The sequence below is a fragment of the Rhinolophus sinicus genome, linkage group LG05 (assembly GCF_036562045.2).
Source record: "Rhinolophus sinicus isolate RSC01 linkage group LG05, ASM3656204v1, whole genome shotgun sequence".
NCBI lineage: Eukaryota > Metazoa > Chordata > Mammalia > Chiroptera > Rhinolophidae > Rhinolophus > Rhinolophus sinicus.
Window position 1 is genome coordinate 60,968,356 of NC_133755.1, and position 23,332 is coordinate 60,991,687.

The following is a 23,332-nucleotide window of genomic DNA, read 5'->3' on the forward strand; positions in this document are numbered from 1 at the left end:
ATTAGAAATCAAGCTGTTGTAAATATTCTTGTACAAGTTTTTGTATAGATATGTTTTCACTTCTTGTGTATATACCTAAGAATGGAATCATTGGGTCATAGAGCAACTCCATGTGAGCTAGGAGAAAATGGTTCTGATTCAAACACCACAGACTCTGCCTTTCTTACTGACTTTTCACAGATGCTTTTAAGTAGATACTTATTTATTTGCTTTTTGCCCTAAAGACAATTTTACAGAGACTTTCAAATAGTTGTTTTTTTAATAGTTTTCACCAGTTCCACTGGGGAGCAGGACAGGAAAAGTCACCATACTTTCATGTTGAAGTTGATCTTCCTTTCCATATTAATGTATTAATTATTTATAGAAATAATAATAATATAAAATAACAATGGTTAATAGTTATTGAGTGCTTATTATGGTACATTTACTAGTCCAGTTCATTTATTAACATTTCTTATCAAAATAACCCTATCAAATATTATTTTTATGCACAAACATACATATATAGACATCTGCATGTAAACATATATGTGTATGTGTGTACACATATATATACAGATAGATAGATATAGATAGATAGATAGATAGATAGATAGATAGATAGATAGACAGATAGACAGATATATATATATAGTTATCATTATGCCATAATGGTAATTGGAAGGCAAATTTTTTTTCCACATTACTGACATGTAATTAACAAGTAGGAGGATGGAGATTTTTAAAGAGGAAAATAAAAATAAAATTAGAGATGGACATACAAGAAGACAAATTTCTTCTCTTTCACTATTTTGCCAGAAAAAGCCCTATCTAATAGTTACTGTGTTTAGTTACTTGAAAGATAGCTTTTTTCTTACATTATTAATCTTCATGAAATCTTTAAAGAAGTGACAGTTGCAACCAAGCATTTAAAAATCCTGAAAATGCCAGCCAAAGTTGTGTTCACCATCCCATCTCTGCCATTAGGATTGTTTTGCCAGCTGCTCATTGCAATTTTTCTTGACTTCTAAGTGAACAACTAAGTTTTAAGATCAGAAAACAGTTGGGAATAATTCAAATGCAGCTCGTTTTTCCCTCTGGCTGAGCAATGGTATTCTTATCATAGATTCATAGAGGAACTCAGTAAGCACAAATATACAGGCTACTTTTATGAAACAAGTGCTTATCTGTAAGCAATGAAGCCTTGCAAATCTCAGCTTGGAGGAAACATTTATCCTGAATATGTTATGTGATACAAAGGAAGCACTCATCTGGCGTAGTCACTCCAAGCATTTTCTACCTGGGATCCACTGAACCCTACAGGGTTTAAAGAGTACATGACAATTTGCAAGTATTAATTGGCTCAGGGAGGAAGCTGGTGCAGTGGAAGCAAGGAATGGCAACCTAGTCAATATTGGATATAGACAAAGGAAAGAAAGAAAAGCATCACTAATTATAGGCTAAAATCAGATAGGATGAACAAATGCTCCTAGAGTTGTAGAGCTGAAGGTATATTGAAGAAGAGGCATAGAAAAGAAAGAGGGGAAGCCAGAATCTAATCAGAGTGAGGTGTTTGGCTACGGCCAAACCAAAGGGATAAGCAGAGGAGGTGCAAGCCTTGAGAGCCAACCTTAGGGGGAGCCAGTGGTTTGCCAAGGCTTGGATTTAGTGCTGGGGTACTGGAGAAGATGGTCTGAAATAAAGAGAGATGGTCTGTATTTCAGTCCTGGCTTGTAGGTTCATGTATCTATTCAATGAATAATTGTTAAGCACTTACTGGGTGCCACCACTCTTCTTGTAAGCATGAGGAATTTTACTTGGGCCAGACAGCCCACAAGGCTGAGATCAGTCTGTGGAGTATTGCAGATGCAACACGAATGTTAAGGCTTCATGCCACTATCAACTTTGCCGTATTAAGATGATCATTATAACCTTGTTACATTATACTCTCCATTTCCCATCACCTGACTAGTATAATTGCAAATGAAATTACATTTTTATAAAATTGCTTTGGATTTTTTTGTCAAATAAGGCATGTCTCAGCAGCTTAAGTTAGTTTAACTTCCCTTCACAAGTTAGATGAGCACTTAATGAAAAAAATGGAGATTTCTTTCCAATTACCAGAATATCCATAATGATCTGGACATTAGCTATAGATCAGAATCATAATCGAGGGAGGAAAAAATTAGATTGCACTGAAATTCTCTCAAAATTAAACTGAGATTACTTTTTTAAAAAATGTATACTCAGAGTAAATCACTTAGAGTAAAAAAAAATAAGCTTCAATTATTAGATAAGAAAGGACTAGGCAATTATGGGTAAATGATCTGAGGAGCAAATGGAGGGAATTCTGGACTAAATATGAGTTAGCAATATATGGTGTCAAGTCAACATACGGTGCTTGGCAAGTGAACAAAAAGGGGAAGTTTAGGAAGCTGGAAAGTTAATAAAATTGGAGTATGCATCTTGAACCCTGGGAATCCGAACATAGCATTGTTTTAGGAGAAAGGGACAAGGGCCTTTTCCAAAGAATGCTGAAGTCAGAAGACCTCGTTCTGGCCTTGCTTTGTTACTAATAAGCTATAAAAACTTGGCAATTCTCTGAATTTCTTTATGCCCTACGTCATTCATCTGTAACATGAGTATGATTATAATACTGAACCTATCTTCATTGCTCTAGGTAAAAGCTTTTTGAAATAAGTAAAATGAACTATAAAATATAATATACTTGCAATGGCAGTTATAGGAACTATTAGTAAAGAAGAAAAATCACAATACGTAAGGAATTAGCAAATGCAATATAAGCAGGAAGGCAGACTGGCTGTTTCATTTCTGGGACCCAGGGCAAAATAAAATGTGGGGCCTTTTGTTCAAAATATATTAAGAATTTTAAGATGGCAATGGCAGAGAATCAAACCAAGCTGGGGACCATCTAGGCATGAACCCAGTGGAACTGTACAGTCTGCATGTCCACAAAGTTGGTCGTGAGGAGAGGAAAGAGATATGTGCTGTTCTGTACGTCCCAGTGGGGTAGAAACTATGCATTATTGCTTCAACCGTTGTGTTATAGCATAGAGGATAATTTCTCCCCTGATAGGCTATTGTGACTCATAATTGTACAGTACCTTTCAGATTTGTGTTTTTGCAAGGCATCGCAGGATCTAGTAAAATACTGGGAGTCCCGACTCCAGCTAGTAGAGGAAACAAAAAAAAATCTTAGGTCATATGTGGCAAATTTCATAGGCATTTAAAAGGCCGCCATGAGGAAAAGAGACCAGATATTATTTATTATTCTAACAGGTATAAGTATGAGCAAATGAACCAAAGAATATTTTATAAAGCTCAACATATAACAGCACTTTCTAGCAAAGAGAAATATGCAAAAATGTGATATAATCAGTTCTCAGGTACTGCAAGTTTCAAGCAGAGGTAAAATACCGTTTTCCAGAGATGCTGTAGAAGGAATTGCTGCAAGTGACGGAAGCTGGACTCCCTGACCTCTAACTTTAGTATTCTATGTTTCTAGCCTACCGTGGGAAGAAGCCGCTAGGTTGCTGAAGAATAAGAAAGGACACGAAGGTGTGGAGGTACAGAATCAAAGGAGAAAGAAGTCCTCTGGTATTCCTGTGAGGCTAGGGGTGGGGGTACAGCAAAAGTGTTCTAAATATCTAAATTGGGGACAACAATGGGAACTTATTCAAGATTTAGAACCAGATAAAACTGCATCTAAAAGGAACACCAAAATTCACCTAATGCAGATTGTTAGAAGTGAATCACGATGGTAGTAATAGTGGTTGTCTCTGGAAGAGGAACAGGCTGCAAAGGCGTGGGGAACTTCTGGGGTGCTGAAGATGTCTTCTATCTTGGCCTGCATGGTGTCCACACAACAGTATACGTAAGTAAAAAATCACAATGTAGATATAATATTTGTGTACTTTCTGCACTTACTGTATGCTATACTTCACTTAAAAAAAATTATCAGAATCTCTGGGGTAAGGGCTAGAGTCTGCATGTTTCATAAGTTTCTGGGTGATCTGTATGCATACTAAAGTTTGTGAACCGTATCCATTTACAGATAAGTAAAATAAAGCACCGGGAACTCTACTGCTTTTCCCAAGGTCACTCAGCTAATTAATGGAGCTCTTAATGCCAGGGCTTCTATGAATTAAATTTAATAATCCTTATAATAAACCTTGAGAGTAAGCATCCTCACTGCCAAGTCTAGTGGTTGATCCAAGATCACACAACAGGTTAAGGGCAGGTTAAGGGCCAAAGAGAATTGTAAATGGAACATTTATCCTAAACTTTACCAGCCTAAAAAGCCAGCTGAAGACAATTCAACCTGCTTTTCTGGATATCTTGAAGTCATTGAAGCTTTTTTAAAGGAAACAGGGTAAGATAAAGAATAAGAATAGATAAAATGAGTAAATTGGATTAGATCTCCAAGAACCTAGGGCTGCAGGAAGACCAGATCTAAATTGGGACCAAAGTAGTATGAATATAGAGAAACATGCAGTTATAACAGAATATTTAAAACTAGATAGAATAAGTGGTACTTAGCAATAATATCAATAATTAGTAATATTTACTATGTGTTCACTGATTGTCAGATGCATTTATTTTATCATTTGATTCTATCAACAGTTCCACAAAATGGGAACTGTTATTATCCCATATTTTGCAGATAAGAAAACTAAAGTAAAGCAAGAGGATAAATAACACGTCAAGGTCACATATAGTAGGTGGCAAAACTAAATTTTGAACTCAGGTCTGTCTGGCTCCAACTGCTATATTATAATAAAAGAGAAAGGAAAGAAGAAAATCAAAGATGCCGTAGTCTATAACCCCAGGTGACAGTGTTATGGTGTGGTATGGGAATTAAAAGACATAGGTCTTACTGAGGAAAGATTTGATAGCAAATAAGATGAGTTCAAATCTATTCACTTTGACCATGAGAATCATTAATTTTTAATATCCTCCTACATTAATATGCATTCCAGTATTAGTAAACAAAAAAGAAAGAGGCACAGCAGGGGCATATTAGTAACACTGGTATTTTTAAAACCAGCTTTCACCATGCTTTTGCAAATAACTACATTAATTAAACTATATCTAGGTACAACATTCTGCTAAAATGATAATATGCCTTCTACAGCTGGTGTGCGGCCTCAACTTATATGTCTTCCATATCACAGCGGCGAGATCTATATTCCTCCGTTCTGGATTTGTTTGACTACCTTTTCGTAAATTATCAGGGTAAAAGAAAGCTTAGAGGTTAATGAAGGCTTGTCCTAAAAAAGTAGGATTAAGCAACATTTTCATTGCACATCTTTTTCCATCCCTTTACTTTCAGTCTGTGTCTGGTTTCCAATCTAAAGTGCGTCTCTCATAGACAGCATATGTATAGGTTTTATCCATTCAGCCCCCATGTCTTTTGATTGGGGCATTTAATACATTTATATTTAAAGTGAAAATTGACAGGTACATAGTCATTGCCATTTTAGTATTCATATTATATTGCATTTTTTCCCTTTCTTCTTCTTAAAGAAGTCCCTTTAACTTTTCTTGTAATACTGGTTTGTTGGTGGTGAACTTTCTTAGATTTTTCTTTTCTGGAAGCATTTTATCCCTCTTTCAATTTTAAATAATAACCTGGTAGTCTTGGTTGTATGTCCTTGCTTTTCATCACTTCGAATATTTTCTATCATTTTCTTCTGGCCTGCAAAGTTTCTGTTGAGAAGTCAGCTGATAGTTTTATGAGAGCTCCCTTGAAGTAATTAGTTGTCTTTATCTTGCTAGTTTTAGAATTCTCTCTTGCTTTTAACCTTTAGCATTTTAATCGTGATGTGTCTTGGTGTGGGCCTGTTTGGGTTCATCTTGTTTGGGACTCTCTGTACTTTCTGGACTTGTATGTCTATTTCCTTTACCAGGTTAGGGAAATTTGCAGTCATTATTTCTTGAACTAGGTTCTCAATCCCTTCTCTCTCTTCTCCTTCTGGTACCCTTATGATGCTAATATTGCTACACTTGATATTGTCCCAGTGGTCCCTTAAACTATCTTCATTTTTTTAAATTATTTTTCTTTCTGTTGATCCAATTGGGTGTTTTCTGCTCCCTTGTCTTCTAAATTGCTGATTTAATCCTCTGCTTCATCTAATCTTCTGTTAATTCCTTCTATTGTGTTCTTCATTTCAGTTATTGTATTCTTCGTTTCTGACTGGATATTTTTGTGGTTTTTAAGTTTTTTGTTTTTTTGTTTTTTGGGTTTTTTTTGCTTACTATCTCTCTGTTGAAGTTCTCACTAAGGTCTTTGAGCATCCTTATAAACATTGTTTTGAACTCTATCTGGTAGGTTGCTTGCCTCCATTTAATTTTGTTCTTTATATGGAGTTTTTTCCTATTCTTTTATTTGAGACTATATTTTGGCTCCCCATTTTGGCTGTCTCCCTGTTGGTTTCTATGTATTATGAAGGACTGCTATGTCTCCATTTCTTAGTAGAATGGCCTTATGTAGTATGTGTTCTCTGGGTCCCAGTGTCTCAGTCTCTCTGGCCACCTGAGCCAGATACTCCAGGAGTGTCCCCTGTGTGGGTTGTGTGTGCCCTCCTGTTGTATTTGGGCCTTGATTGCTATTGGCACATCAGTAGGTGGGGTTGACCTTCAGGCTGACTGGCTGTGAGGATTGGCCATGACCATAGCTATATGGGGCTGACCCCATTGAGTGGGATTTGCGCTAGAAGGCTCTGGTGTCTGCCGAGATCACTCTTTGGGTGTACCACTTGTAGGGATAATTGGGTGGTGCTATCTTGTGGTCTGAAGCCGGCCACTGCATGGGCCAGTTCTTGGGCCTCTTGGAAGGGGCTCCTGTGCAGACCAGGGTTAGCAAGGACTGTGATTTCTTCAGGGCTACCTAGTAGAAGTTACAACGCGATCTGTAATTGGTTGCTCCTTGTTCTAGACATGGAGGTGTGTGGGAGAGGCCATGCTACAAATCAAGACTGGCCATCACCAGTTCCAAGCCTGGGGCTGCTCAGCAAATGGCTAAGGGCACCCTGAAGACTGCCACTTCTCACTGGCTGGCTATAGGGCTCAGCCACTGAAAGAGCCTGAGGTGGTACATAAGGTGGTTTAGGTGGGTTCTCAGAGAGTCACCAGTGTGGGACAAGTGGTGTTCAATCGGTTGATTCAGATGTGATACCAGTTCTGTGCCTGGATTCACTCTGTAAAAGTCGCAGAGCACACCAATGCCATCTGCTGCCTGCCTGCCTGGTGCCTGCAGACCCCTGAGAGTTGTCCAAGAAAGACCACCACATGGGCCAACACCAGTTGCCTGCCAGCTGCAAAAAAGCCTCTGGGGTTGTATAAGTTGGGTGAGGCAGAGTCCCAGAGAGTTACCCGGCCAATAAAAATTCAGATTTGGCCACATATGGGAAGGACTCAGCACAGGAAAGATGGCTCTGTCCACCTGCTATATGGGAGGGGGGATCAACCCAAGGACAATGGTGGCCTTTCTTCCAGCTCTCACACTGAAGCCACACAATTCAGTCTCTCCCTATACATTTCTCTCACCTCCTGAGCTGTAGTCCCTCTGCTAGAACCCAGGGTGAGTACCTGGGAATGAGAAAAGTCTCTGCATGGTCCTTTTAAGAGGACACCTGGGTGTTCAGCCACCTTCTGTCTCACATGGTCAGTCAGAATCCCTGCTGATTTTAATAGCCAGATGCTGTGGGGGCTCCTCTTCCTAGCACTGGTACACTGGGCTGGAGAGCCTAGTGTGAAACGTGGGATACCTCGCTCTTCAAGGAGAACCTCTGTAGCTGAGATTTTCTTCCTGATTCTCAACTGCCACACATGGGTGTGGAGCTACTCCATTTTGTGCCTCCCCCCCTTCTACCAGTCTCAACATAGCTTCTTCTTTATATCCTTAGCTATGAAACTTTTGTTCAGCTAGTCTTGCAATTGTTCTCCAGGTTGATTGTTCTATAATTTAGTTGTAATTTTAATGTGCCCAGAACTCCCTACATGGGAGCATTTAAATGCTCTAATTTCCCAAAGAAACCCTCTCACCATATTTAACTCCCAGGCTTTAAGCTGCCTATTATATTTCTTTGCCATGATATATTGTCGCAATAGCTGCAGGTTTTCTGTTTGCCTTATAATGTTTTTAGGTAATGTCCACCACTTTTCTGCCCTGAGTGAGTCCCAAGTTAGGCAAAACAGAAGTGAATTCTTTGTACCAATTTTTCAGGTAGCCCCCAGAGAGCTTAGAACAAACACACACTATAATTTATATAACTCTCTTGTAAGTTATTTTGAAGAAGCCACAGAAATACTTACTCAAGAATCTCATTCAGTCAATACCAATACCGAATCCCTCTCCCCTAATATTTGGTAGAAGCCATTTATCACACAGCTAACATATGAGTTTATTTGGCTTTCATGTTTTTTTATATTCCAATAGCCTAGTCCACTTCATGTATCCATATGTCCCCTAAACTGTATTCTGTAACTGTATTTGTTCTGTGCTCCTGTTCTTATTCGTGTTGTTTCTTTTCTCATAACATAGCAGAGAATTCAGTGCACCTTATCTTTAATAAAATGTAATCATGACTTTTTTTGCATTTTATTATGCCATCCCATTTCTATAGGTATTTACAGAAAGAGTAATTTTTATTTTCAAGATTAATAAATAGGGATATCTCCTGAAAGAAAACAATGTTTCTATCTATGCAGCTCTTTCTCTAAGCATTTTCCCACTGTAATTTGGAGAAACATATACAGAGCAAGGTGGATCTAGATTTCTCGTCTTGGTCCCCAGCCTCCCTTTGTGATTCTCTATTTTGACACTTCTCCAAGAATCACACTGAGACCTTTACCTGGTTCATGATATGCTTATGGCTTTATGTTTAAATGAGACTAGCCATGGAGGCATCCCAGAGAATCTCATTTAGGGGACAAATTGCACCCTGTTTTAAAGACTCAAGAAAAAGCTTCCCTCTGCTAGTTTTCTCCTCACTTCACTTCACCTAATTTGTTCAGCAAAAGTTTATGTGCAAATACTATGTCCAAATCACCATAGGGAAGGGGCAGTACACACAGTCTTGCAATAATAGAGAATCAATCTAATTGTTGAAGTATTATAGTGGCCATAACCACCTAAGGTGAGAAAATTGGTTTCAATAACTACTATGACTAGAGATCAAGTGACTAATAATCGCATAAAATAGAAAAAAGTAGCAATAATTTATTTCTGCTGTATCAGTGCAGCCAAAAGAAATACCACAGAGTGGGATAGGTACACCCAAAACAGGGTAGTTTGTTCCACCTAAGATGAGTATATATGCCAGCCTGAGGATCCTAATGAGAAATCTTGAGGAACTAGAAGTTGCATTTTTCTACTGAGTTCTGTAGTGAAAACTTAATGTCATTAAAAATTGCATTTGCTGCACCTATCTTTGTGATTATACCTAGCCATGCAGGCATGACCTAGCAGATCAGTTAGACAAAAATGCAAATGACCTCAGTGCAACTTCTACCCACTGGTTTCAATTCCACTGTTGGAGCCTCTACACTGAAAAACAGAATCCCTAGATCAAATGTCAGCCCTTAAAACGTCTGAAGTCAAGTTCTCAGGTCTCAGCGCCCCCTATTGCTTCTCTCATTCAATAAAAGAAGTCCTGTGTCATGAGAGAGATTATCTGGAGGCATGGAGAGAGAACAAGGGCAGTGGAATTCCTGGCCATCAGGTACACTAACACGTGGATGTGAAGTGCCAGCATGCCCATATCATGACCCAGAAACAGGCCTGAGTTGGCCCCCAGAAGGGTTAATTACTTTATGGGTGAGCTCATGCCTGACCTTTAGGGGGGAGGAGTTGTAGAGACAGAAGAGAATCTGCTTTCCAGTTACACCTACCGCCTCAACTTCTTCCTCACACCCTCCATCTTCCCTGCCTTGGTGGCACTGTAATGGATGTGGTTTATAATAGACATAATGCCTTAGGTAATTGTCATTTTGATTAAACTATAAACCTACCCATTTGTGAGAAAGAAATAGTCAGGCTTTCAAACCCTATGGAGGGCAGGCCAATTGAGTTTAAATAATTTAGAGATACCCAGTGAGAAGATTACCCCCTTAAATATTTAAGACCCCGAAGGAACAAGTCATTCCCAGTTGGTCAATGTTTTCTCTCCGGGAGAACTGCCATCAGGATAATTGTTGAATCATCTGTGGTTCTGTTTTAAGCCCTTGAGTCTCAGAACTTGGAGCACAGGATTAAAAAGCAAGATAGCCAGAATTCTTCTTGCCTCTTGTCTCTACAGAGACCATCTCTTGCTTGGAAATAACTCTGCATCCTGTGAAATGTAGCATTCTAGTATGCAAAGTGTGTTGGTATCTGGCAGACCCTCTGACTGAGAGCTTTTAAAATATCAAATACAGTACAATTATTAATTGGTCAATTAAAATGTACTCAAGAATATATTCCAGCTTGAGAATAATCAATTTGCTAGTGAGTTCTAGAGTCAAACTTAATGTCATGACAAAATTTATTTGCTATTCATGTCTCTTTGATTGTACCTGTGGAAAAAATAGTGTACTTGTTTGTTTGTCCATATATTTGCCTATAGTCATTTTTAGGGAGAACTCAGAATATGAGAAAAGTGATCTCCTAAAAGGAAATGAAAATAGTAGTCCTTTGGCAAGGAAAATAGAAGTTAGGGAAAACAGAGAAGGGAAGGATAGAGAAGGGAATAGTTGTATTCTGCTAACCAGTCTAAGTTGAAACCCTAGGGAGAAGAATATTAATGGTGGTTTTAGAAACAAGCAAACAGTTTAGAGGGCCCCAGAGCACTAGCACTCATGCCTCAATTTGTTCTCTTAGACAATCTCTGTGGCTCTTATAACCCTATCTATATAGTGGAAAATATGTAAAGGAAGAGACTATACTGAGAGAAGGTCATAGATATTGCCCCTGAGTCTCCCTCAGCCGCCTGGATTAAGGATAGTAAGTCCCTGCTTCCATCCTGTCAGTACTTGGAAGCCAGATGAGTTGGGATCTGCAGGCCTGATGTGAGCAAGCCATTGTGGGGGCTGGCACAAGCCAAGAACCAAGTGACCCATGTGGCTAAAACACAGAGATGGTAGTCCCAGCAGTAGCTGAGTTGAGGCAACGCAGCTGACAGGGAAGGGGCACTGAGCCTTGGAAATACTAAGAGTACAGACTGCAGAAGTCACCAGTTAGATTTTAGCAGCTACTAACAAAACACTGAGTACCGCACCATTAGGCCAGAAGCCAGCCAGGCCCTGGGGCTGAAGGAATTTTGCATGTAGGCTAGTCACCCCTCCACCCATTGTGAAAAAGACAAGCAGAATTTTCTTCTACAGCCAGAAAGTATTGTAGTATGTGAAATGAAAAGGGGGTCACCCCAAGTCCCAGTGGTGTACTGGAGTTAGCTTATTTAGGCTCAGAAGTGCCAACTGAGCACAGCACTTCCAAACCTCACTTTCAGCGCCATCATATTGGTAGCTGATTGAAATCAGCCATATAGGGATTATTTACACTATGGAAATTTGCAAATGCTAAAAATCAGACTTCCCCCCGCAAAGAGAGCTGATTGTTAACCTTTTACCGGCATACTACTGTCTAATCCTCACACCTCCTCCTCCATACCTCAAGGTAGAAATGTGAGAAGACGTGAGGAGTTTCCTTCCCCATCGCTGCAATATTAGCAAATACATGGAAGAATGGCTGCTCAGAGAGTACTTCATTAAAAATAAAATTAAATTAAAATAAAATAAAATAAAGAGAAGACACGCTTATTCTATATAAGATGAAGGAGAATTATCCTGGAAAATAAGGAGGGGCTAGATTTCAGAAAACCTAAAATGCCATGTCAAGGAGACTGGCATTAATCATTAAGAAAAATTGGAAGTATTTTTGGAGAAGAATGGCATTATGAAATGGGTATGGAAAGATTACCTTCCAGTATATCAGATTGGATGAGGTAGCACCTAGAAAAAAAATAATATTTTCAGGAACCCCAGTGATAGAGTATGTTAAATGGTACAAGAGCGAATTGATAAAGAAATAGATAATGGTATGGAGGCTAGGCAGAGAGAGAGAAAAATGGATGAGAAATAGTACAGAATTATAAGAATGAAAATGTAATGTCTAGTTTTATTTACATGTCTGCCGTATATCCCTATTTCCCTAAGTCACTTTTCCTGGGTCACATTTCAGGCCAGAGGTACTTCAAAGCCAACGCTTCAAGCGGATGATCAACCTCCATCAGAGTCACCTGGGTGGTGGTTATAATGCAGATTCCTGAGTTCTACTCAAGATCTATTGAATCAGAATGTCTAGAGATGGGACCTAGGACGGTGTTTTTACTGTCACTCCCAGGTGATTTTCATGCACACTAGATTTGAGATCAGCTTTCTCAATTTAATCGTGGTGTGGTCCAGTCCTTTAAATATATTCTGATGTTCAACTGAGATTTGCTGGAGTGGGAGACAGCTGTGGGGGTATAACTGCATAGCACATATGGTTAATGTAAGTTGAAAATAGGGGGTCTTACCTTATTAACTTCATTGGCTACAGATGGCATGCTTAAAACTGTCTCAGTGAGTTCCTCAATTTTTCCTCTTTTCAGTTAATAAACCTCTTCCTTCAGGCTTTGGGCATATAAATCAGTTTTTCTTAATTGTCTGAATTATTGCTGCTCCAAGCCTATGCTAACTGCTTTCCACTGATCCCTCCATTCATGATGAGGTGGGAAAACGACCCTCTCCAGGCCAAGGAGGACGATGCCTGGTAAGCTGGATCCAGATTCAGAGCATCCTGTGTGTGTCAGGCTCTGATACTGCCTGTGACCTTAGGCTAGTCAATTTTGAACCTTGATTTCTTCAGGTACAAAATGGAAGGAAAAAAATATCTTTTTTAAGAAGATTAAAATGAGACTATGGAGAGTGACATCATAGGAATGGCAGCAGCGAGGTGGTCTTCTTGAGTTATCCTCCGGAACTTACCATAAATTGAACATCTGTAACCCATAGAAGGACTCTCTTCTCATCACAGAGAATTGCTAAGAGGCTCTTAGGAGAACGACTCGAAGGTGGGCAAACCGGACAAGCAGGGGAAGAGGGAAGGGAGAGGTGTGGAGACGCGGCCAGCATCCATGGCTGGGGAGACTCGGGGGCCCCTGGACCCAAAACAAAGATCACAGAGCCAGGAGGTGGGCTCTTTCTCTGCTTCCCACAGCTGATCTTTCCTTCAGAGAGAGCAGCTTATCCTGTGTTTGAGGCAGTAACCTCATCTGAGACCTCCAGCTGGGCTCTAGGTCAAACAAAAAAGCAAAAGCCATACCTGGGCCCCTTCCCCCGCTCTCCCACAGCAGTCCTACCCCTGCCCTTCCAGAGCCTCAAGCTGGTCCCTGAACTGAAGAGTATGTCAGATGACAGAGGAGCTGTAGAGCTGAGGACCTGGAAAAAGCCGCTTTGCAACTGTGACCTAGGGAAGAGGCTGGGAAGAGTATGACACTGCTGGGCTGGGAGACGGCAGACACCTCCCTTCCCAGCCCCCACCTTTTCTGGACTGCTGCTGTGGCAGGAAAATTACAACTGCAGAGACACACACAGGGGTTAACAGCAAGGGGCAGAGGCAGCTCTGAGCTTTCAGCAGCTCAGAAATCTCGAGCCCTCCACACCCCCCAATGGAGGAAGTGCCCTAAGACTCAGGAGACCTGTGCACAGGGAAGAAGCCCACGTCCCAGTGGCTGGCTGTGGCGCTCTCAGCACGCGTATGTGCAGGCCAGAGAAGAAACTGCACTGACTTTGTAGAAACTACCAACCACACCTCATAGCCCCACTCATCTAGACCTGCAGTGCCGGGGTCACTCTGGGTGCCAGATGGCCGGATCTGCCTCTACAAGACATAGAGGACTCTTTGTACAATAGAGGATAACATAGAGAATGTTTGGTGGGCTTAAGGCAAGAGTGGCGTTGCCTTTTATTTATGTGTGGGTTTTTTTTGGTATTACTATCCTTTTTAGCATTTATATATATATATATATATATATATATATATATATATATATATTTATGTGTGTGTGTATATATATATATATATATATATATATATATATATACATTTTCCCTTTCATCTCTCTCTTCTTTTGTCTCTTTCCTGCCCTACTTTTCCTCCTTCTTGCCATTTTTCTGTATTAACTTTGTGTGTGTGTGTGTGTGTGTGTGTGTGTGTGTGTGTTTGATATTTTTGCTTGTGTTGAGTGTGGGTTATCAGTTGTTTTTACATGTGAGAGTATTTGGTTTTGTTGTTGTTGTTGTTTGTTGTTGTGTTTGTTGATTTGTTTTGTTCTGAAATTGCCCTACACCAGGGCCCTACAACACACCCAGAGGCTGACTGCAGACCAAACCAGAGTATTACCGGGTTTGACCTACAAGTGACACACCAGGAGGGAATTCTATACAGGCACAAGAGCCCATAGGGCCCAAGTCTCATCTGGGTGATCAACCCTCATGCAGCAGCTCAACCACTATGGGCAGAGCCAATTCTCACAATTAGACAGCCTGGGAGTCAATCTCACCTACTGACAAGCGAAAAGCAATTGAAGCTCAATTTTAACAGGAGAACACACAGAACACACCTTTGGAACACACGCACAGGAGAATATGGAAGTGGTGCAACTCAAATATAAAGGACACATACTACATAAGACCACCCAGCAAAGACTGAGAACCCTAGGGCAATATACCTAATACATCGAAGCAAACACAGACAGTCAGCCAGAATGGGGAAACAAAGAAACATGTCCCAAATAAAAGAACAGAAGAAACCTCCAGAATTGGAACCAAATGAAATAGAGGTAACTAACCTATCAGAGACAGAGTTCAGATCACTGATGATAAGAAGGTTTAAGGAGTTTAGTGATGACATAAGGAAAGATAGAGAAATTATAAAGAACAACCAGTTAAAACTAAAGAACACAACAACTGAAATAAAGAACACACTTGAAGGAATTACCAGCAGGTTAGATGAGGCAGAGGATCGAATCAGTGATTGAGAAGACAAGTTAGCAGAGATCACCCAAGTGGAACAAAAAGGAAAAAAAAGAAAAAACAATGAAAATGGTGTAAGAGACCTGTGGGATAATATCAAGCCAACAACATGTGCACCAGGGAAATACCAGAAGGTGAAAGGAGAGAGCAAGGGATCGAACACATTAGAAGTAATAATGACCGAAAACTTCCCTAACCTGGTGAAGGAAACTGACATACAAGCCCAGGAAGAGCAGAGAGTTCCAACCAAGATGAACCCAAACAGGCCCACCCAAGACACATTATAGTTAAAATGGCAAAGGTTAAAGACAAAGAGAGAATCCTAAAAGCAGCAAGAGAAAGACAGAGAGTTACATACAAGGGAACTCCCATAAGACTATCAAATGACTTTTCTACAGAAACATTGCAGGCCAGGAGGGAGTGGCAGGAGATACTCAAAGTGATGGAAAACAAAGGCCTACAACCTAGATAGCTTTATCCAGCAAGGCTATCATTTAAAATTGAAAGAAAGATAAAGAGCTTCTCCAAAAAGAATAAGCTAAAGGAAGTCATTACCACCAAGCCAGCAATGCATGAAATTTTAAAAGGGCTTCTGTAAACAGAAGAGAGATGAAAACAATCTAACTAATGAAGACCAGAAATACAAATAACAAAATGGCAATAACTATGTATTTATCAATAATCACTCTAAATGTAAATGGATTAAATGCTCCAATCAAAAGACATATAGAGTGGCTGAGTGGATAAGAAAGCAGACCCTTGCATATGTTGTATACAAAGACTCACCTCAGATCAAAATACACATACAGGCTGAAAGTGAAGGGTTGGAGTAAGATATTTCATGCAAATGGAAATGAGAAAACAGAAAGCTGGAGTTGCAATACTTATATCTGACAAAATAGACTTCAAAATGAAGAATATACTAAAGACAAAGATGCGCACTACATAATAATAAAGGGATCAATCCAACAAGAGGACATAACCCTAGTAAACATCTATGCACCCAACATAGGAGCACCTAAATATATAAAACAGATATTGACTGCCATAAAGACAGAGATCAACAGTAACACTATCATAGTAGGGGACTTCAACACACCTCTGACAACAAGGGACAGGTCCTCCAGACAAAAAATCAATATGGAAACAATGGCTTTAAATGACACATTGGACCAGCTGGATTTAATCGATATTTTCAGAGCATTTCATCCTAAAGAAATGGGCCCCTTCCCCCACTCCTACCCCCGCCCTTCCAGAGTCTCAAGCTGGTCCCTGAACTGAAGAGTATGTCAGATGACAGAGGAGCTGTAGTGCTCAGAATACACATTGTTCTCAAGTGCCCATGGAACATTTTCCAAGATAGACAACATGTTAGGCCACAAAACAAGTCTTGATAAATTTAAGAAAATTGAAATCATACCAATTGTCTTCTCTGACCACAGGGCTATGAAATTAGAAATCAACTACAGGAAAAAAACTGAAAGACACACAAATACATGGAGGCTGAATAACATGTTACTAAAGAATGAATGGGTCAACAATGAGATCAAGGAAGAAATCAAAAGATATCTCGAGACAAACGAAAATGAAAACAGGACAACCCCAAATCTATGGGATGCAGTGAAAGCAGTCCTAAGTGGGAAATTCATAGCAATGCAGGCCTACCTAAAGAAACAGGAAAAATCACTAATCAACAGTTTATCTTTACACTTAAGGGATATGGAAAAAGAACAGCAAAATAAGCCCAAAGGGAGTACAAGGAAAGAGGTAATAAAGATCACAGCGGAAATAAATGAAATAGAGACCAAAAAAACAATACAAAAGATCAATTAATCCAAGAGCTTGTTTTTAGAGAAGATAAACAGAATTGACAAACCTTTAGACAAACTCATCAAAATAAAGACAGAGAGGACCCAAATTAATAAAATCAGAAATGAAAGAGGAGACGTGACAACAGACACCACAAAAATACAAAAAATTTTAAGAAATTACTATGAGCAACTATATGCCAACAAATTAGACAATCTGGAAGAAATGGACAATTTTCTAGAAGCATACAACCTTCCACAGCTAACTCAAGAAGAAACGGAAAACCTGAATAGAATGATTACCACCAGGGAAATTGAATCAGTAATCAACAAGCTCCCAACAAGCAAAAGCCCTGGACCAGATGGCTTTACAGGTGAATTTTACAAAACATTAAAAAAAGAATTATCACCTATTCTCCTCAAATTACTCCAAAAAATCCAGAATGAGGGAAGGCTCCCAAACACTTTTTACGAGGCCACTATCACCCTGATCCCAAAATCAGATAAAGACATTGCAAAAACAGAAAACTGCAGGCTGATATCCCTAATGAACACAGATGCAAACATCCTCAACAAAAGATTAGCAAACAGAATTCAGCAATACATTAAAAAGATCATACACCATAATAAAGTGGGATTTATTCCTGTATGCAAGGGTGGTATGCAAATCAATTAATGTGATACACCACATTAACAAAATGAAACATAAAAATCATGTGATCATACCAATAGATGCAGAAAAAGCATTTGACAAAATCCAGCAGCATTTATAATAAAAACTCTTAAGAAAGTGGGAATAGACGGACCATATCTCCATATAATAAAGGCCATACATGATAAATCCACAGCTAACATCATACTCAATGGGGAAAAGCTAAAACCATTCCCCTCAGAATCAGGAATAAGGCAAGGTTGCCCACTTTTTCCACTTCTATTCAACATAGTCCTAGCCACAGCAATCCGACAAGAAAAAGAAATAAAAGGTATCCAAATCGGTAAGGAGGAAGTAAAGTTGTCATTATATGCAGATGACATGATACTGTACATAGAGAACCCTAAAGACTCCACCAAAAAACTATTAGAACTGATAAATGAATTTAGTAGAGTAGCAGGATACAAAATTAATATTCAGAAATCAGTTGCATTTGTATATACCAATTATAAAATATCAGAAGGAGAAATTAAGAAAACAGTACCATTTACAATTGCTTCAAAGGCTATAAAATACCTAGGAATAAATTTAACCCAAGAGGTAAAAGATCTGTAATCAGAAAATTATAAGACACTGAAAAGAGAAATTAAAGAAGATACAAATAGATGAAAACACATACCAGGCTCATGGATAGGAAAAATTAATATTGTTAAAATGTCCATACTGCCTAAGGCAATATACAAATTTAACACAATTCCTATCAAACTACCAAGGATGTTTTTCACAGAAATAGAATATACAATCCTAAAATTTATATGGAACCATAAAAGACCCCGGATAGCCTCAGCAATCTTGAGAAATAAGAACAAAGTCGGAGGTATAATGATACCTGACGTCGAATTATACTACAAGGATACAGTAATCAAAACAGCATGGTACTGGCATAAAAACAGACACATAGATCAATGGAACAGAATAGAGAGCCTAGAAATAAATCCATGCCTATATGGTCATTTAATCCACAACAATGGGAGCAAGAATTTACGGTAGGGTAAAGACAGTCTATTCAATAAACGGTGATGGGAAACCTGGACAGACACATGCAAAAAAATGAAGCTGGACCACCGACTTACACCATATACAAGAATAAATTCAAAATTGAATAAAGACTTAAATGTAAGATCTGAAACCATAAAACTCCTAGAAGAAAATATAGGAAGAAAGTTTACAGATATTACCTGGAGTAAGATTTTTACTGATATATCCCCTCAGGCAAGGGAAGTAAGAGAAAAAATAAACATGTGGGATTACATCAAACAGCAAAGGACACCATCAATAAAACAAAAAGGGATCCTACTGAATAGGAGAAGATATTTGCCAATGATATATCCGATGAGGGGTTAATATCCCTAATTTATAAAAAACTCATTCAACTGAACTCTAAAAATCAAACAACCCAATTAAAAAATGGGCAAAGGACATGAAGAGACATTTTTCTAAAACGGACATACAGACGGTAAACAGACATATGAAAAAATTCTCAACCTCACTAATCATTAGAGAAATGCAAATAAAAACCACAATGAGATACCACCTCACCCCAGTCAGAATGGCTATCATCAATAAAAAAACAAACAACAAGTGCTGGCAAGGATGTGGAGAAAAGGGAACCCTTGTGCACTGTTGGTGGGATTGCAGATTGGTGCAGCCACTATGGAAAACAATATGGAGGTATCTCAAAAATCTAAAAATGGAACTCCCTTATGACCCAGCAATTCCACTACTACGTATCTATCTGGAGAAATCCAAAACTCTAATTCAAAAAATGTATGCACCCCTATGTTTATTGCAACACTGTACACAATAGCCAAGACATGGAAACAACCGAAATGCCCATCGGTAGACAACTGGATTAAGAAACTGTGGTACATTTATACAGTGGAGTATTACTCAGCCATAAAGAAGAATGAAATTTTACCATTTGCAACAATATGGATGGACCTAGAGAACATTATGTTAAATCAGACAGAGAAAAGACAAATACCATATGATCTCACTTATATGTGGAATCTAACAAAAAGAATAAATCAATGAACTAATCAGAAACAGTCTCAGAGACATAGAGGAAAAACTGAGGGTTGCTAGATGGGAGAAGGGGCTGGGGATAAGGGGGAAGGTGAGGGGATTAGAAAGCACAGTCAGTAATCACAAGATTGCCACGGGGTTACGAAAGTCAATTTAGGGAATGTAATCAATAAGGTTGTAAAGATTTAGTAGGGTATCCAATGGACACTTGTCTCATTAGGGAGACCACCTCAGGGATGATGTAGATGCCTGATCACTGTACTGTACACCTGAAGCTGAAGCTGAACAATAATGAAATGTCAACTACAATTTTATACATGTATATACACACACACATATATATGTATGCACATATATATATATATGTATATATATGTATATTTACAAGAAGGGGAGTACAGCATTAGTGATAGAGAGTGCGATGTCAGAGGGATAGTGGATGGGCGGAGGGGGCTTGTCACTGTGTGAGGGAAATAAATGATAAATGTCTAACTATTACATTGTTTTGTGCACCTCAAACTAATAAAAAAATGCTAAAAGAAAAAATGAGACTATGTTCAACTGTCGGATATAGTATCTGTTTAAGAAACTCTAGCTCCCATTTTTCTCATTTTCTTTGGATCCAGCTCAATACTGCTGTGCTGGCAGACACTCTTATTAACAAGGCAGAGTCCCCTTGTCATTTTCCAGGGGATGTAGTTAGTCCCCTGAGCTCAGGTAGTCATTTTGTCAGCATGCCCTTAATTCTCCTCTCTTTATGTTATTTTTAAAAGAGTTTTATTAAAATATAGCTAACATACAATAGTATATTAGTTTCAGTTACACCATAGTTATTCAACATTTATATACCTAAAGAAGTGATCACCATGATAAGTCCAGCAACCATCTGACACCGTACCATGCTATCACAATGTTATTGACTATATTCCCCATGCTGTACATTACATGCCCGTGACATATTTGTTTTATGCCTGGAAATCTGAACCTCTTATTCCCCTTCGTCTTTACCCCCTTTTTAAATTTTTCAGTTACAGTTGACATTCAGTATTATTTGATATTAATTTCAGGTGTACAGCATAGTAGTTAGACATTTATATAACTTAAGTAGTGATCCCCCCAATAAGTCTAGTACCCACCTGGCACTATACATAGTTATTGCCATATTATTGACTATGTTCCCTAAGTTTCACTTTACATCCCCACGACTATTCTGTAACTACCAATTTGTGCTTCTTAATGCATTCACCTTTTTCACCCTGTCCCCCAACCTTCTCCCATCTATCACCCTGATGGACCTAGTACCCATATGATACCACACATATAATTGTTATCACAATATTATTGACTATATTCCCTATGCTGTACATTACATCCCCATTACTTATTTGATTTATACCTGGAAATCTGAACCTCTTATTCCCCCTTCACCTCCCCCCTCCTTTTTTAAATTTTTCAGTACAGTTGATATTCACTCCTCTCTTTATGGTGTTTGGAAGAAAGCAATTCTCACAGCCTTCTTCTCTCATTAACTCACCTTCCATTTCTTCAAAGGGCCTCTTACTTTTTTGGGCAGCTCCCTTTACTCTTTCAAACATGGGTACCATCAGCATATCTGACCTGGCCCAGACGTCTGTTGTCCCCAGAAGGCTCATCCATGTTCTGACAGGCACCACCTGGATTCAGAGATGCTGTCATGCTGACATCTCTCACAAATATAAATACATCTTACACCTTATACAGACCCACATTTTCACTCCTGCTTGAGGCCATAGGCACTTTCCAAGGAAGGGATTTTGCTTTCTTTTCTTTCTCCATAGCATTCTTTTTTTGTTTTGTTTTGTTTTGTTTTGTTTTGTTTTGTTTTGTTTTGTTTTGTTTTGTTTATTTCCCCCCACTTTCCTCAGGACCCATTCTTTCCACCCTGTCATAACCCCCTAGGGGGATTTTCTCTAAGACAGTGGCCCACATGGTGCTTCTCTGATGAGAAAAAATTAGCACCTCAGGGCTTTTTTTTTTTGTTCTATTCATGTCCTTGGGTGTGAATATTCTTATTAGTTTCTCAGCATTCTCCACCTGGAATACTCAAAATACCCTTGGAAATGCCTGGAAGAAGCCAGTGGGGGTCCAACCAAGGAGGAGGAGGTTAGCAAGTAAACCTGGAGGAGCAAATAGAGGATATTCAGCCAAGGGAAGAGAGCAAAAGTCATACCGATTCCAAAGTTTAAGGAATGAGACTTGAAATAAAAATTTAGCTACATCACTGTGTTCAGAAAGAGAATGTAGATTCTGCTGTTCATTGGAGACTTGACAAAGAGTTGAAGATCAAGACTTAAACAAAATGAAATATTTTTCAGTGCTTAAACAAAATGAATGGTGCTAATAGTGAGAGTTCTGTACCCCTCACAGGTCTGTCAGAAAATTTCAGGCCTTTCCATACCCCAAAGTTACATGTATTGTGCACACTGCTCTGTCTCACGGTGTGACCAGGCCCATCACCATCTGTGAAGCTATGACAAAAGGAGACAGCTCCCAGATGTTCTGTGGAGTCTGTTCTGGAGAGTTTTTCTATCCCTTCAAAAGGAATTCTGTGTCAAACTCATTTGTGAAACTTTAACTATTATACTTCTGGTTTACAGATTCAGAAAGCATATCAGAATTCTAAACGTTCGTAGAACTTTTTGGCAGGGTCAACACACTAGTTTAGGTTCTGGAATCAGTTCACCTGGGTTTCGATTTAGTCTCTACTTCAGTAGCTATGTGGTCTTGAGCCACACACTTAATTTCTTAAAACTAAGTTTCTCCAGACATGAAGTAGAAACGCGTATTTTACTTTCATCATAGAATCGTGTTGAAAATGAATGAAGAAATTTTTCTTTTTCTTTTTCTTTTTTTTTTTTCAAGTGTACCTTGATATAAATTCCCCAATATGGTACCTGGTAACAGTATGTTAGTATCTTCATCATTCTTATTGCCAACTTAATTTAATTTAACCCAGAGATTTCAATACCTGAGCAAATTGACCTCAGACTCTAGCACGTTACAATCACGTGGAATTGGTATATTGTGCCGAGACATGATACTGAGGAAATTGTGATCTGGATTTTCTTTCCCATAGGTATTGGGTCTCTAGAGCAGAGCTTCCCCAATCTTTATCACTTGTGAATCTTGTTGACATGCAGGTTCTGATTCAGTTAGTCTGAGGTGGAGCTCAAACTTCTGCGTGTTAAATCAATTCCTAGGTGGTGTTTTGCTGTTGGTCCCAGGGCCCTGTGTTATTGGCAAGGCCTGACAACAGCCTTGCTCCACTTGACATTAAAGAAATAGACATTTTTTAGCACTCTTACAAAGTTTAGCACTTCCTAAAAAATTGAACTTCTGGCTCTGGGAATTGGAGTCAGAGGGCAGTGTTTGATGTATGGATGGAACCCAAGGGAGTAAGCCTCTCTGAGCAGTTTTGTGAAGGAATTGGACTCCAGGAGGTAGGAGAGAGAGGTTCACAAAAAAGGAAGAATGCCCCAAATATAAAAGTTATCCAATTATTACTTTGCCCAGGCCAGCCTTCCGTTAATGAAAGAATCCCATATGCCCCCAACACTCATTATACAGACCACACAGGCCACCCTTCCCTATGTGCAGATTTATCACAATATTTTTTAGATAGTATCCATCTTGCAAACATCTAAAAAGAAGTGAAAATCATGCATTCTCTGCATCATGCTGAAAATCACAC